Source organism: Lynx canadensis, chromosome A1, assembly GCF_007474595.2.
Source record: "Lynx canadensis isolate LIC74 chromosome A1, mLynCan4.pri.v2, whole genome shotgun sequence".
Taxonomy (NCBI): Eukaryota; Metazoa; Chordata; class Mammalia; order Carnivora; family Felidae; genus Lynx; species Lynx canadensis.
This window is the reverse complement of record NC_044303.2, coordinates 224,346,108-224,360,355: the sequence shown is the minus strand read 5'-3', so window position 1 is coordinate 224,360,355 and position 14,248 is coordinate 224,346,108. Positions and strand designations below refer to the sequence as shown.

Here is a 14,248-nt window from a genome sequence, read left to right as displayed (position 1 = left end):
TGTCAGTTACATGATTTAAGTCTATGTGGTATATAGTATATCATGACTTATGATTTTCTATGGCTTTCTTTGATGGTATACATTATATTACATCTTTTATGCTTTTTCTAAGGTTTTATTTGAGAGACTGTATATAAATGGGCAACGTTGAGACCGTAAATTAAAACAGAACTCTGACTCACAGTTTGTAGCAAACAGCCCAAGAAACCAACCCATTATCTACAATAACCAGCCCAGGAACCAGGCTACTTATTCTCCGTAAGTCATATGTCTAGGAAGTTAAATGATTCACCTTACCAACAATCCAGGAAGTCAAATAATAACATCCAGCCCCAAATGGCCAGGACTTAATCAATAACTTGCAATTTCTCTACACCTTTCTCCCCTTCCAATCATATACAACGCTCTGCTTCTAGGTCACCCACCTACAGTTTCTCTATGGCAACCCCTCCAATCATGGCATACTCAAAACTTTCTCTTTGGTTCACTATAAACTTTTCCAACTCTTCGGCCTGCTTTGGAATCTCTGCAAAAATGCAAGTGAGTGATTGTGGTTAATCGTCTTGTTATATCAAACTCTGAGTAAATAGCCTTTGTTCATTCTCATTTTGTTGGTCTTACCTTATGTCCATAAATTATTTTCAAAAGTCAAGAGTAAGCACTATTTGATGACACAAAAATTATTCTCTGCAAAACCCATTAATGTGACTTGAATAATGTGAAATGAAAATGTCTAGATTTCTAAGCTTTTATCACAAAAACGAGAATGTTAACAGAATCAAGATCAAATGCTTTTTCACAGCATTTGATTAATTAATACTAATTAATTAATAATTAGTAATATATTATATTAGTATTCTTTCTAGAATTAGTATTTCTTTCTAGAAATACTGTGTAGTTTAGTAATTGGCTAAAGTTCTTAATAATAAATACTTCTAGTATATTCATGCTTTGGCAGTAGATATGGTTGTTGATCTTTCCTAGTCTTTCCATGTCTGAAATTTTCTAAGTATTTTCATATCAGAAAAATTATTTTCTCTAATATTTTATTGATAATCATGATGCTGCAATGAAAGACTTTTTATACAGTTTTCCATTGTCTTTTTCATTTGTATCTTTGCTCATGAAAACTGTAATTCGAGAAATCTTTGTCCTTAAACATTTCTCTTTTTTTTTTTTTTTTTTTGAGAGAGCACGAGTTGGGGAGGGGCAGAGACAAGGGGGACAGAGGATCTGAATCCAGATCTTCACTGACAGCAGTAAGTCCATGTGGGGCTCCAACTCATGAACCACAAGGTCATGCCCTGAGCTGAAGTCAGATGCTCAACCAACTGAGCCACCCAGGTACTCCAAAACTTATCTCTTTTTTACATTACATTTTAAAATTTCATTATCCAAGGAAATTTGAATGTGGGTTCTCAAATTAGTTAATTAATTAGTTTTCCTGCTTGGTGCTTATTTATATTTATTCAAGTTGAAAACTCAGGTTTTCTTTTGTTCAATATATTCTTTGTGTGTGCAGGGGGAGGGGCACCTGGGTGGCTCAGTTGGTTGAGCATCTGACTCTTGATTTCCGCTCAGGTCATGATCTCATGGCTCATAATATCTAGCCCTGCATCAGGATGTGTGCTGACAGCAAGAAGCCTGCTTGGCATTCTTTCTCTCCCTCTCTCTCTCTGCCCCTTCGCCCCCTTGTCTCTCAAAATAAATAAATAAACTTAAAATATGTATATATCTTTTTTCCCACAACAGAAGAAAAATATTTCTAGTTGATCATCCATGTCTATTACTATGTCATATATGCTTTTCCACTTTGTCTTGTTTGCACTACACAAAGTAAGATGTCCCTGGCTTTATTTGCTAGATCACCAACTTAATCTTCAGCTACGACCATCACATCATTCAGGCCACTGATTATTATTTGTTTTAATTTCAGCATCTTACTTTATTTATTATTTTCTTATTAAATTTTTTTAGTTTATTTATTTTTTGAGTGAGAGAGAAAGAGAGAACATGGAGGGGCAGAGAGAGAGGGGGAGAGAGAATCTCAAGAGGCTCCATGCTGTCAGCACAGAGCCTGATAAGAGGCTTGAACTCACAAACTACAAGATCATGAGCCAAGCTGAAATCAAGACTTGGATGCTTAATCGACTAAGCCACCCCAGGCACCCCTGATTTTAGAAATCGATTTTTTTTTGTTCCTTGAAAACTTTACTCTTCATTTCAGTCTACTCCTGTTTAATGAATGCAGTAAAATCTCAGATTTCAGTGTCAGAAAATTAGATTTTTAATTTAAATTATTCTATTTTATCTGAATTATCTTTGTTTCTCTGTAATGGACAATTATTCAATTTGTTTATTTTAACTCCTGTCTTTTGTGTTTAAAAATGAGTTGAATTAATATTTTTTGAATGTACCCAACACCCAAAGTGATGCACAGATTCAATAAAATCCTTATCAAAACCTCTAAATTCATATGGAAACACAAAAGACCCTTAATAGTCAAAACAAATAAGCAAAAAGAACGAAAATGGGGGCATCACACTTTGATTTCATAATATATTACAAAGCCACAATAATCAAAATAGTATAAAAACAGACATATATATACATATATATATATATATATATATATATAGAGAGAGAGAGAGAGAGAGAGAGAGAGAGAGGGAGGGAGGGAGAGGGAGAGAGAGAGACGGAATAAAGAAACAGGAGAAATGTAGGAGAAAACATAGAGATAACTTCTTGAAATTGGTCTTGGCAATGATTTTCTGGATATGGCACCAAAACACAGGAAAAAAAAATAAAAATAGACAAATGGAATTGCATCAAGGTAAAAAGCTTCTGCACAGCATAGAAAACAGTCAACAGTAAAAAGACAACCCTGGAAATAGGAGAAAATGTTTGCAAACTTTATTTTTAATAAGGACTTAATATTGAAAATCTAAAAGAAACTGATACATCTCAATAACAAAACAAACAAACAAAAAACAAACAAACAAAAAACAAGTAATCCAATCTTTAAAAAATGCAAAGGATCTAAATAGATGTTTTTCAAAAGAAATACAAATGGCTAATGGGTACACTGCTGTTCGATGTCACTAATCATCAAGGAAACGTAAATGAAAAGCTTAATGAGATATGACTTCACATCTGTTAGAATGACTATTATAAGAAAGATAAAAGATAAGTGTTGGCAGGGGTGGGAAGAAAATGGACCACTGGACACTGTTGGTGGAAATGTAAATCGGTATAGCCATTATATTAAAAAAAACACAGTATAAAGTTTCCTCAACAATTTACAAGAACTATCATATGATCCAGTTATCCCACTTCTGAGTATGTAAATAAATCCAAAGTGAATGAAATCACTATATGTGAAAGAGATATTTTCATTCTCCTGTCACTGCAGCATTAATTACAACAGGCAAGATATAGAAACAACTTCAAAGTCTAAATGTCCATCAAAAAACAAATGACTAAAGAAAATGTGAAACAAGCAAAAATATATGGAATATATATTGGAAGATTATTCAGCCTTAAGGAAGAAGGAAATCCTGCCATTTACAACAACATAGGGAAAACTGGAGGTGATTATGCTAAGGGAAATAAGCCAGGCACACAACGCCAGATATATTATCTTACTGAAATGTGGAATCTGAAATACTCAAACTCACAAAGCAGATAGTAGAATGATAGTTTCCAGGGGCTATGGAGTGAGGGGAAGTGGGGAGATGGTGGTCACATGGTATAAAATATCAGTTATTCAAGATGAATAGTTTCTGTAGATTTAGAAAACAGCATGGTGACTATATAGTTAACAATACTATATTGCATATTTGAAATTTTCTAACAACATGGATCTTTCATTCTCATCACAGGAAAGAAGGAAGGAAGGAAGGAAGGAAGGAAGGAAGGAAGGAAGGAAGGAAGGAAGGAAGGAAGGAAGGAAGAAGGAAGGGAGGGAGGGAGGAAGGAGGAAGAGAGGGATGGAGGGAGGGATGGAGGGAGGGAGGGGGAGAGGGAGGGAGGGAAGAAGGCAGGCAATGTTGACTGAGTGAGATGATGAATATGTTAATCAGCTTGATCATGGTGATCTTGTCATAGTGAATACATACATCAAAAATATGAAGTTGCACACCTTAAATAAATAAAATTCCTTTGGTCAACTATAACTCAATAAAGCTGAACAATTTTAAAGTTAAAACAGAAATTGAGTTGATGCTTACCCTTTAAAATAGGAATGCTACCTCTAAATAAGTGTGGCTGGATGGGTGCCCAGTGGGTCAAGGACTTTTGTGTCCCCCAAAGGAGAAGAATGACTTCCATCAGAAGGGACTGTGACATTTGCCCCCTGGTAAATCTCTTTTACTCTTTTTTTATTGTTGTTCCTCTCTGATAGGGAATTTTTGTTCACTGAAAGCTATTTTCTGCTTCATTCCCATGTTCCAATACCCCTAAGTATTTAGGGGGAAATCATCAACGGCTTTACAATAGAATAGAAACACATTTTCTTTGTATGCACAGATGAGATTGAAAAAAGTCTTTCTTGTTATAAAAGCTTTAATTTATTAAGTTGCCTGTGTGACTTCCCCAGGTCGTTCTGTGTTTTTGAATCTCCTAGGGCTTTCATGGGTAGAACAATTTTCACCTTTAATCCTCAGGGTTATAAATCTGACCTCTTTTCCCCTATTCAATTTTCAATGTTTTCAACGCTCCAGGAATTTTCAGCATCTCTTACTCATTTTTGTTACTCTATCTTGTTGTTATGGTTTCTTTTTGAAATATTTATGGTTTCTTTTTTGAATATCCTCTTTGACATGCCAAGGGGAGATATATCAGACAGAACAGTTTAAATTATGCCTCGGTGATAAACTGAGTATTTTAAATCAGAGAAGTACAGCATGATCTTAGTAAGAAAAATAAATACAAATGCGGTGTCATTTCCCTTCAGAAAAGCAATCTTAATAGCGTATTGTATGTCTTTCCATAGTTTTATCTTGGTGTATTCAAATGTCTATCATGTAATTATGCATATACCAAAGAGAACACCTTGTAGCTTCTTTTGCACCTAATAATACGTCATGAATATTTCCATGCCAACTAAACAAATATAATTTCAATAACCACGTGACATTCTACATAGCTCTTTCATGCATACTTAGACTTTTCTACTTGGTTGTATTTTTTATCGCTACATAACAAATGGCCACACACAGCTGAATAAAACAGAAGCCATCAAATCTGCTTATGTTTGTGTGTGTGCTTATTTCTTGCTATGTACTTGCAATGCTGTGATCAGCTTTCAGACTAGTGCCCTCTTCTGCAGAAGAGGCGCTTCGAGGCGACACGGCAGCAGCAGATTTAAAGAGGCCACTTGGCCTGTGCAGGCAAAAAAGGGACTAGCCTGAACTTCTGAGTTCTCTCCTTACCGGTAGAAGGGAGCAAGAATAATATTCCCCATTTACTAAGGAGGGAAATGAAATGTATCCAAGAGAAACCCAGTTGATCTCAAGAGGACTTACAAATGAGACAGCAGGGAGCCCTGCCAATCAAGGACTGACTGATCACGGAAAACTAGTGGGTACAAAGATATCTGATAGATGGCAGCAGGAATCCATAATGGCACAAACATTCTTCTTCCTCACTGTGACCTCTCTACCTGATCACTCTGCCTTCTGTCTATGCCTCATTACTCTGTCTCCTAGTTATATCTGATTGCAGTGTTTTTACCTAATTCCTGATCACTTCCTTCTATATATATTTGATTGCTATGCATTTATTCTGTACCTAGGAGCAGGACCTACCAAACCTCAGGCTGACACTTCTCTCTACACCTGAACACTGAACGTTCATACCTGATTGCTCTGCCTTTACTCTATCCTGGGTCACTGTTCCTTCACTATGTATATGATTCCTAAAAAATGAATCACCCAAAATGGTGTCTCAAAAAAGAAATACGAGAGGCGCCTGGGTGGCGCAGTCGGTTAAGCGTCCGACTTCAGCCAGGTCACGATCTCGCGGTCCGTGCGTTCGAGCCCCGCGTCAGGCTCTGGGCTGATGGCTCAGAGCCTGGAGCCTGTTTCCGATTCTGTGTCTCCCTCTCTCTCTGCCCCTCCCCTGTTCATGCTCTGTCTCTCTCTGTCCCAAAAATAAATAAATGTTGAAAAAAAAAATAAATAAAAAGAAATACGAAATTCATAATAGAATTAGGGATCAAGTTCAGTTAAACCTGAGGCTGCATTTTTTGCACGTGTACGATTTGAGAAAGATTTCAAGAGCATATGCCCTGATACATTGATTTCACACACAAATCTTTTTTTTTTAATTTATAAAATTTTATAATGATTTCAAATCACGTGCTTTTGTTAAAATATAGGGGTAAGGGCATACATTAATTAAGATTATCAGTGATAATTAACTAATGGAAAGTATTTAGTATGAGATTTTTGGTTAGGTCTATTCTTCCAGTAAGAAGGAAGGAAGGAAGGAAGGAAGGAAGGAAGGAAGGAAGGGAGGAAGAGAGGAGGAAACAACACAATTGGTCATTATTAGGATGAATTTATGTAAAATACTAGTGAACTGTGAAAAATAAGAATGATTTTAATTGGAAACTATATTCATGAATAAATGATAACAATACAGGGAAAATATCATATGGAATAATAACTCCCCACCTCTCTCTCTCTCTCTCTCTCTCTCTCTATATATATATATATATATACACACACACACACACAGTTTGTTTTTATTTTATATATAGTTTATTTACTGCCCATTATGTTTGTAATGTTTTATGACAAGGAAATTAAAGAAATAATATGTTAAAGAACCAAGAGGCCAGTAAAATAGCATACAAGTTTAAAGTCATTTATAAGGCAAGGTGGTAGGTGACAAAATAATAAGTCTAGGATGCTCTAAGATTACTTTTAGGAAGAAATTTAAGTTGTGCTGATTTATTTTTTTTTAAGCATTATCTCCACCAAGAGACATGTTAAGCTCCAAGGTCAATTTATATAACAAAATCTTCCATTGGCCACTATGGAAATTACACCTATTATATTTTTTACCATTACATGCACACAAGTTGAATCTAGAATTGTCAAAATTCTAATTGGTTTGCTTTGTATTTCAATTTCCTACACTGAGGGGTATACACAAGAAAATCACTCTTTAAATATATTTTTAAAAACATGATATGAAGATTTAAGTTTCGTGACTTGAGTCCAATTTATGGTGAAAAAATTATTCCAGCAAAGTATTTTATATTATAAATGGATCAATTTTAAGAAGGGAATTCCAAGTCTAGTCTATTTTCATAAAGAGTAAATGGAGAAATTTACCCATTATATATTATTGGTTCCTTTGTCAATAATTGGTCATATTTACATGAATATTTCTCAGCTCTCTTCCTATTCCATTGATCTAAGTGTCTGCTTTTATGCCAAGACTATACTGTTTTGATTACTATAGCTTTGGAATATGGCTGGCAATCAGGAAGTGTGATGCCTCTAGCTTTGTTCTTCTTTTCCAAGATTGCTTTGGCTATCAGGGAATCTTTTCAGGTTCCATAAAAATATTAGTATCGTTTATTCTATTTTTGTGAAAACTGCCACTGACATTTTGCTAGGGATTGCATTGAATCTGTAGATCACTTTAGACAGAATGGACACTTAAACAATATTAGTTCTTCTGATCCATGAACATGGGATACCTTTTCATTTATTTGTGTCCTCTCCAATTTATTTTACTAATATTTTACAGATATTAGTATATAAATTTTTCACCTTCTTAAATGCATTCCTTAGTATTTTAGTCTTTTTGATGCTATAGTAAATGGGATTGTTTTCTTAATTTATATCCTTCTCATAGTTCACTGTAAAATGGGTGCTGTTTTGAGCCACTAAGTTGTGGGTTTATTTGTTACCAAACACAAGCTAACTGACACAAGGGAAAAGTTATGAGGGGAAAAAGTTATGAAACTTAGAATTTTCTTCCCAATTTCCACTTCATTAGTTGTTCAATGTGACTCCTCATATGCACTTTAATTTAGCATGTAGAACAGCAGTGTCAGCCTCATTTCACTGAAATTATCTCATTCTGAAGTTAAGCCCCAGGGTAATGATTTTAAAATGGCTACTAGAATCCTGGAAGATATCCAGAGTGAAGCTCCCAAGATGTTTGGCCAGAACTAAATCAGTCCCCCAACAAGCAGTGCAATAAAGTAAGCACAGCTGGTGTCTCTTCTTGTTGCCCTGCAACAAAGAACACAGCTGCAAATGGAAATAGGCCTGGGAGTTAGAGATTGTAGAGGAACAAATACATGAAAAAGATTAGGATGTTTTAATACATCTCCAAGGACACGGCACCTTGTGGAGTTTAAGGGTCATGCAGTAAATTTCATATCTTTTCTCTATGTGCCAAACTAAGAATCTGTGCTCCATTGAGGTTAGGGTTTATAAATTACATACTTATAATCTGAATAAAATATAAAACATTGTGTTCTATCTTCCAGAAATTAAAATGTATTATTTCTATAATGTGTTATAATATCTTAAATATTATTAGGTGAGTTTTACTTATAGGTATCTTTTCATCAGTACACAGAAGAGTGTAGAGGTAAAGATTTATACAATTTTTGTGGGAAAAAAAAGATGTGAAATTTACTTTCAGGAAAATTGCGTTGTGATATAGTATGGTTTTCCTTGAAAATTTTCTAGATAGAGAGTAATTACTTTTGAAAATTTAGAGTGACTGCAAAACAATCAAAATTTGTACTAAAACCTACTGATTCTCAGTGAAAGGAAAATTATAATTGCATAAATTTGGGTATGTATCTATAAAAATAGAAAAGATGAAATTATTGTTTTAAATTATTATTTTAAAATTGTAGTTTTAATTATTTCTTTAAAGAGATTTATCAAGTTATATAATCAAAACACCTTTACCACCTTTTTAATAACAATATGCCATTTTAGCATCACTAAATGTCTTAAGACCCTTATCGTGGCCTTTCTGAGAATGGCAATGATGTTTCCAAGCACAATCCTATTTATCCTACTTTCATTTCTAAAATGCCACACATGCAGTAGATTGCTGATTCCAAAGGCAGGTATAATTTCAACTCATAGTGAGTTTCCTTTTGCGCCACAACAATCAGTATTAACTTTTTTATTTCATCCTCTTAGGTCTCAGTTCTGAAGAATGTAGGCATTTAATAAAGTTACAGAAAATCTAAATTAAAGAAATACTTCTTTAAAGTTGTTTAAAGGACAAAGAAGACAATTATTCTATAGAATAATTGCTACAAAATAGTAGAATAATCATCACTGGCATGATAATGTGCAGCACATTAGAGAAAAAAGTGAAGTAATTGTACATTTACATTGATAAAGTGCGTGCGAGTGTCTTCATGGACCTGTTTGAGTTACATTTTACCCTCCAGAATATTATGTTATTCTGTCTACCCATGTTCACTTTGTTTTACTTAATAACATTTTTTGGTAAGTAAAAAAAAAAATGCAATATGATAGCCAGTAGCTTACAAGGAATTCATCACAATGCAAATGGTCCTTTTCTAAATCAATGCTATAACACAACAAGTAGATTTTCTTTTAAAAATGACAGTCATAATGACTCTCAAGGAGCCACACTGTTATACTTCTTTTCTATAAGCACAGATGACCTAACTTTATTCAGTGGTATACCTCATTTTCACAATATTGTGCATTTGAATATGGCAATTAATATTAAACATGAAAATTGCTGGGGCTCCACGGTGGCTCAGTCTGTTAAGCCTCTGACTCTTGATTTCGGCTCAGGTACTGATCTCAGGGTTCGTGAGTTTGAGCCCCTCATCAGGCTCTCTGCTGTCAGCACAGAGCCTGCTTGGGATTTTCTCTCCCTCTCTCTGCCCCTCCCTGGCTTGTGTGTGTGTGTGTGTGTGTGTGTGTGTGTGTGTGTTTTCTCTCTCGCTCTCTCCTCTCTCTCTCTCTCAAAATAAATAAATAAACATTTAAGGAAAAAACATGAAAATTGTTGACCTAAGCAGATAGAATCACTTATGGTCATAAAATATATGATCTGAACATTGTAACCATATGAGAGTCTCTTTGGAAGTGACTATAAATTTAACAAATATCATATTCTCCAATTCATGTTTCTATTTTGAAATGCTTTAAAAAAGTACCCCCCCAGAGGGGGGATTTGAGAGCATTTGGCAATGTCTAAAGACACTGTGATATGGTGGTAACAGAAGGGAGGGTACTAAGCATCTAAAGTTTGGAAGCCAGGGATGCCGCTGAATATCCTACAATACACAGAACAGCAAAGAATCATCCAGTCTCATACATCAATTAGTGGCAAGGTTGAAAAACTCTGATGTAGAGAGAGATGATTCCCTAGATAATAGCTGAAACTCAACAATATAAACCAAAGAGGTAAAGAAAAACATTACATTGAAAAACATGCATTGACAACCACTCTAGTTTGTTTTTTATATTTCTTTATGAAACCACTCAGAATGCCGTAGACTTTGTCTGCTGATTATTACTCACTGACAAGAATCATGCAACTACATTATGCTTTGCTCAGTGGTCACATAGCACACAGCATAGTCAGAGGGCTCCCTGACCATCCCTTAGTGCTACAGATGTACAAGAAACAGTAATCTGATAAATACTTGCACACTCAGGACGTCTCTTGTGCTGCCTTCTCTGTATTCTCATAGCATAGTCTGCTGCACTGTGAAAGGAATTCATCATTTGTACGACAATCCTGTTAATTTCCCCCTTAACAACATACACACACACTCACGCACGTGCACATACAACCCTAAGTAGACCATAAACCCATAGGGAAGATAAGAGTCAAGAGTATTTTGCATTATTGTGTCTTCTATGTGTAATGCCCTTTTAATTTTTTCCTTGTCTATTTACAAACCCATGCACACTATGTAAAATTATTTGAGGATGTCTTCTCTAAGTTTGCAAGCTGGACTTTCCACTTTATGGTTCCCTTATATTTTTGCTAATCAAGCACTATATTTAAATTTTATGTTTATATGCCTGTAGCCTGTTCAAATTTAAGGACTTGTTTCTCCTTCCTTCCTGCCTTCCTGCCTTCCTTCCTGCCTTCCTTCCTTCCTTCCTTCCATTTTTTTTAACATTTTATTACTAGCCACTATCAGTTCTTAGCACATAAAATGCCTTTCTTTCCTCTCTCTCTCTCTCTCCCAAGAATTAAAGAGATACAAAACAGTAGATTTTTTTTTTCTTATGACAGGATTATCCACAAATTAAGTAACGAGTATATGATAAAAACAATGATTTTATCAGGCACCATAAATGTTTTTAAACATAAATGTTTTTATCACAAGCCTGCATTTCAGTTTTTATTATCACTTTATAAATAACATCTATATGTATATGTAGTTTCTAATAAAGGAGAATGCATTACTCTCATAGCAAATAAAGCCCACAACCCGTTTTTAGAAGTAATCACCCTCACCACTATGTGGGTTTCTTTCAGATATGCCCTATGTGCCCATATACTACACAACACATCCTTATTTTCTAGAATAAACTGTAGCTTATTCCACATGCCTTTCTGAAAACTTTTTTTCTCACTAAAACAATATAGATCTTCAGCATGTATATACATGAAAATTCATTCATTTTAAGGCTACATAAGAAATCTGTATATGTTTGAAGAGTCATTGATTTGAAAACTTCCTTATTAGTGGACCTTAGGTGTATTATTATGAATAATACCATAATGGGCATCCTTTCACATATATCTTTGTATAACCATGTGAACACATCCATAAAATAGTTCTCTATAATAGAGATTGTCCAACAAATGGATATGTTCTCCTTAAAATGTTGAAAGATATTGTTAAATTGCCATCCAAAACAAAACAAAACAAAACAAAAGAAAACAACAAAAAACAGACTATGGGAATTCACCTTTCTGCTAACAGTCCTGCAACTTTAACAACTTTGTGAATTATCAGACTTGCATACTTTGGTAGGTGAACATTGGTTTCTTCTCCTCCTTTGTGGTTTCTTAAATTACTAGTGAAATTTGAGTTTTTTTCTGTGGATAATTAACACGTTTCTTTTTCTTGTGAATCTCTTGCTAATGGGATTTCCCCATTTTCTTATTTGGTTCTAATGAATTTTTTGTTATTAAAAAAATCTTATGTAATACAAAATAGTCCTCTGTCCGCCACGAAGGTTTTTAAGTCCTCTGTCCGCCACGAAGGTTTTTAAGTATTTCAGTTCATTTTTCTTTTGATTTGGATTAGTTTTATTATTTGATGGCTATATTTTCAAATGTTTATTCATTTAAATTCATGTCTTCTTGATTATTGGTTATTGGATTCTTATCTTACGTTGAAAAGTCCTTCGTCTACTTTTTTTTTTTTTTTTTTTTTTTTTTAGTTCTTGTGTTTTCATTAGCGGATTCAAAGTTTTAGGTTTTTTAGAGTTTAATCATTGATTTATTTCCCATTTACCTTGTCCTCAAGTGTGGAGAAAATCACACTATTTCGATTGTGTCAGCATCACGAGTACATCTGGTCCTCCACCTGAGCCCCACTCTTTAGCTCAGTTAATGGGGTTACTTTCCATTTCTTGACACTTGCATTTACTTCACTCTCCAGCCATCTGTGTCACAAAGATTTTTCAACTTTTGGCACACATATCTACCTGGAAACTGTCCGTTGTCTTTATTCACACTATATGTATCTAATGTACATATTTTGGAGGTGTTAGGGAATTTTTTTTCAAAAGCATATTCTCGTTGGACTCCCTAAAGATTAGATTTCTAGCATAAATACATGTCTATTCCCTTACTCAGGCAATTTAGGATGAATTTTCCTCCTTATGGTATGTAGCCATCCCTGAACCCAATCCTTTAAACAAAAACAAAATAACATCAAATCTATCCCCATATGGCAAGAAGGAGACCCCCACCCCTGGCTCAATAAGCTGTACAGATTCTGGAACATCCACTATTTTTCTTATAATTATTCCATAAATAGCTTAAACCAGGTTTTAAATTTGTAACTATATTTAAAAAATTGGGAACTTAAGAGCTGAACCTCTGTCTGGCTTAGAAATATTTTCTAGGTTCACTTCTTACTAACCATGTGATCTTGGGCAAATTATTTAATTCTATGTATCAATTTCATCCTCTGTAAACGGAGAACCACAATGTCGCCCTTGTCCATGATGATACAAGCATGAAATTATTACACATGGCATGCAATGCCTGACATATAGTAAGTGCTCAATAAATACTCCTTGATGCTGTTTCAGTGATCATTACCACAACTGCTTTGACGACTTGTAGTCTCCAGTCCTGGAGAAGCTAACTGGTTGTTTTGGGCTGATCGATTTTAGATTTTCTGCAGAACTCACAGTCAACATTCAAACTATCCAATTTCCTCTTCGCCCCTAATCAAAACTTCTATGGATTCAACTGAGTCTACACTTGATGGCAACTAAGATTTAAGTGTCTGACATCAACTGCTAGCTACATCAGAGGCAAAAAGGAAAAAATCCTTTAAGGGTTGTTTTACGTTTTAAGATAAATAAGCTTTGTAAATGCTTATGAGTATCTAAAAAGTTTTATTGAATAATGTAGCTATTACTTACATTTTTAATGCTGTTATAATTGGGTCATAAACTGCAATCTTTTTTTTATATTTCCTTTTTTTTTCAATATATGAAGTTTATTGTCAAATTGGTTTCCATACAACACCCAGTGCTCATCCCAAAAGGTGCCCTCCTCAATACCCATCACCCACCCTACCCTCCCTTCCACCCCCCATAAACCGCAATCTTAAAAGACATGTAGTAAAATATCTCAAACATTACAGTGTCTATTTTTATTTATGCAAATTGTCACCTTGAGTATGTTGATATCTCTGCAGCAATATAAATAAAGAATTTACATGGCTAAAAAACCCTGTCAATTAAGCAAGAATTGCCGATGTCTCCCCGTTAATGATGTTTTCTTGATACCTAAGCATTACCTCTACTTTAGCATTCAGAAATTAATTTTAATGAATAACATACCATCTAGACCCAATATCCTTTAATATTTTAGGCCACGTGTAAGTATTAAGATATTTCGAAATTTCTTCGGATTTCTCCACGCACAAACACACACACAAAGTTGAAAACTGGTTTTCAAAAGATGATCATTTGGATTCTCAAAACTATATTAACTGCTAAAGTGA

General features: G+C 34.6%; 1 protein-coding gene across 2 annotated transcripts in view; it reads right to left on the bottom strand.

Moving 5' to 3' along the window:
* The window catches only part of CDH18 (cadherin 18), a 348,818-nt gene that overhangs the window by 244,886 nt on the left and 89,684 nt on the right, over window positions 1-14,248 (bottom strand). The gene's annotated exons all lie outside the window — the stretch shown is intronic.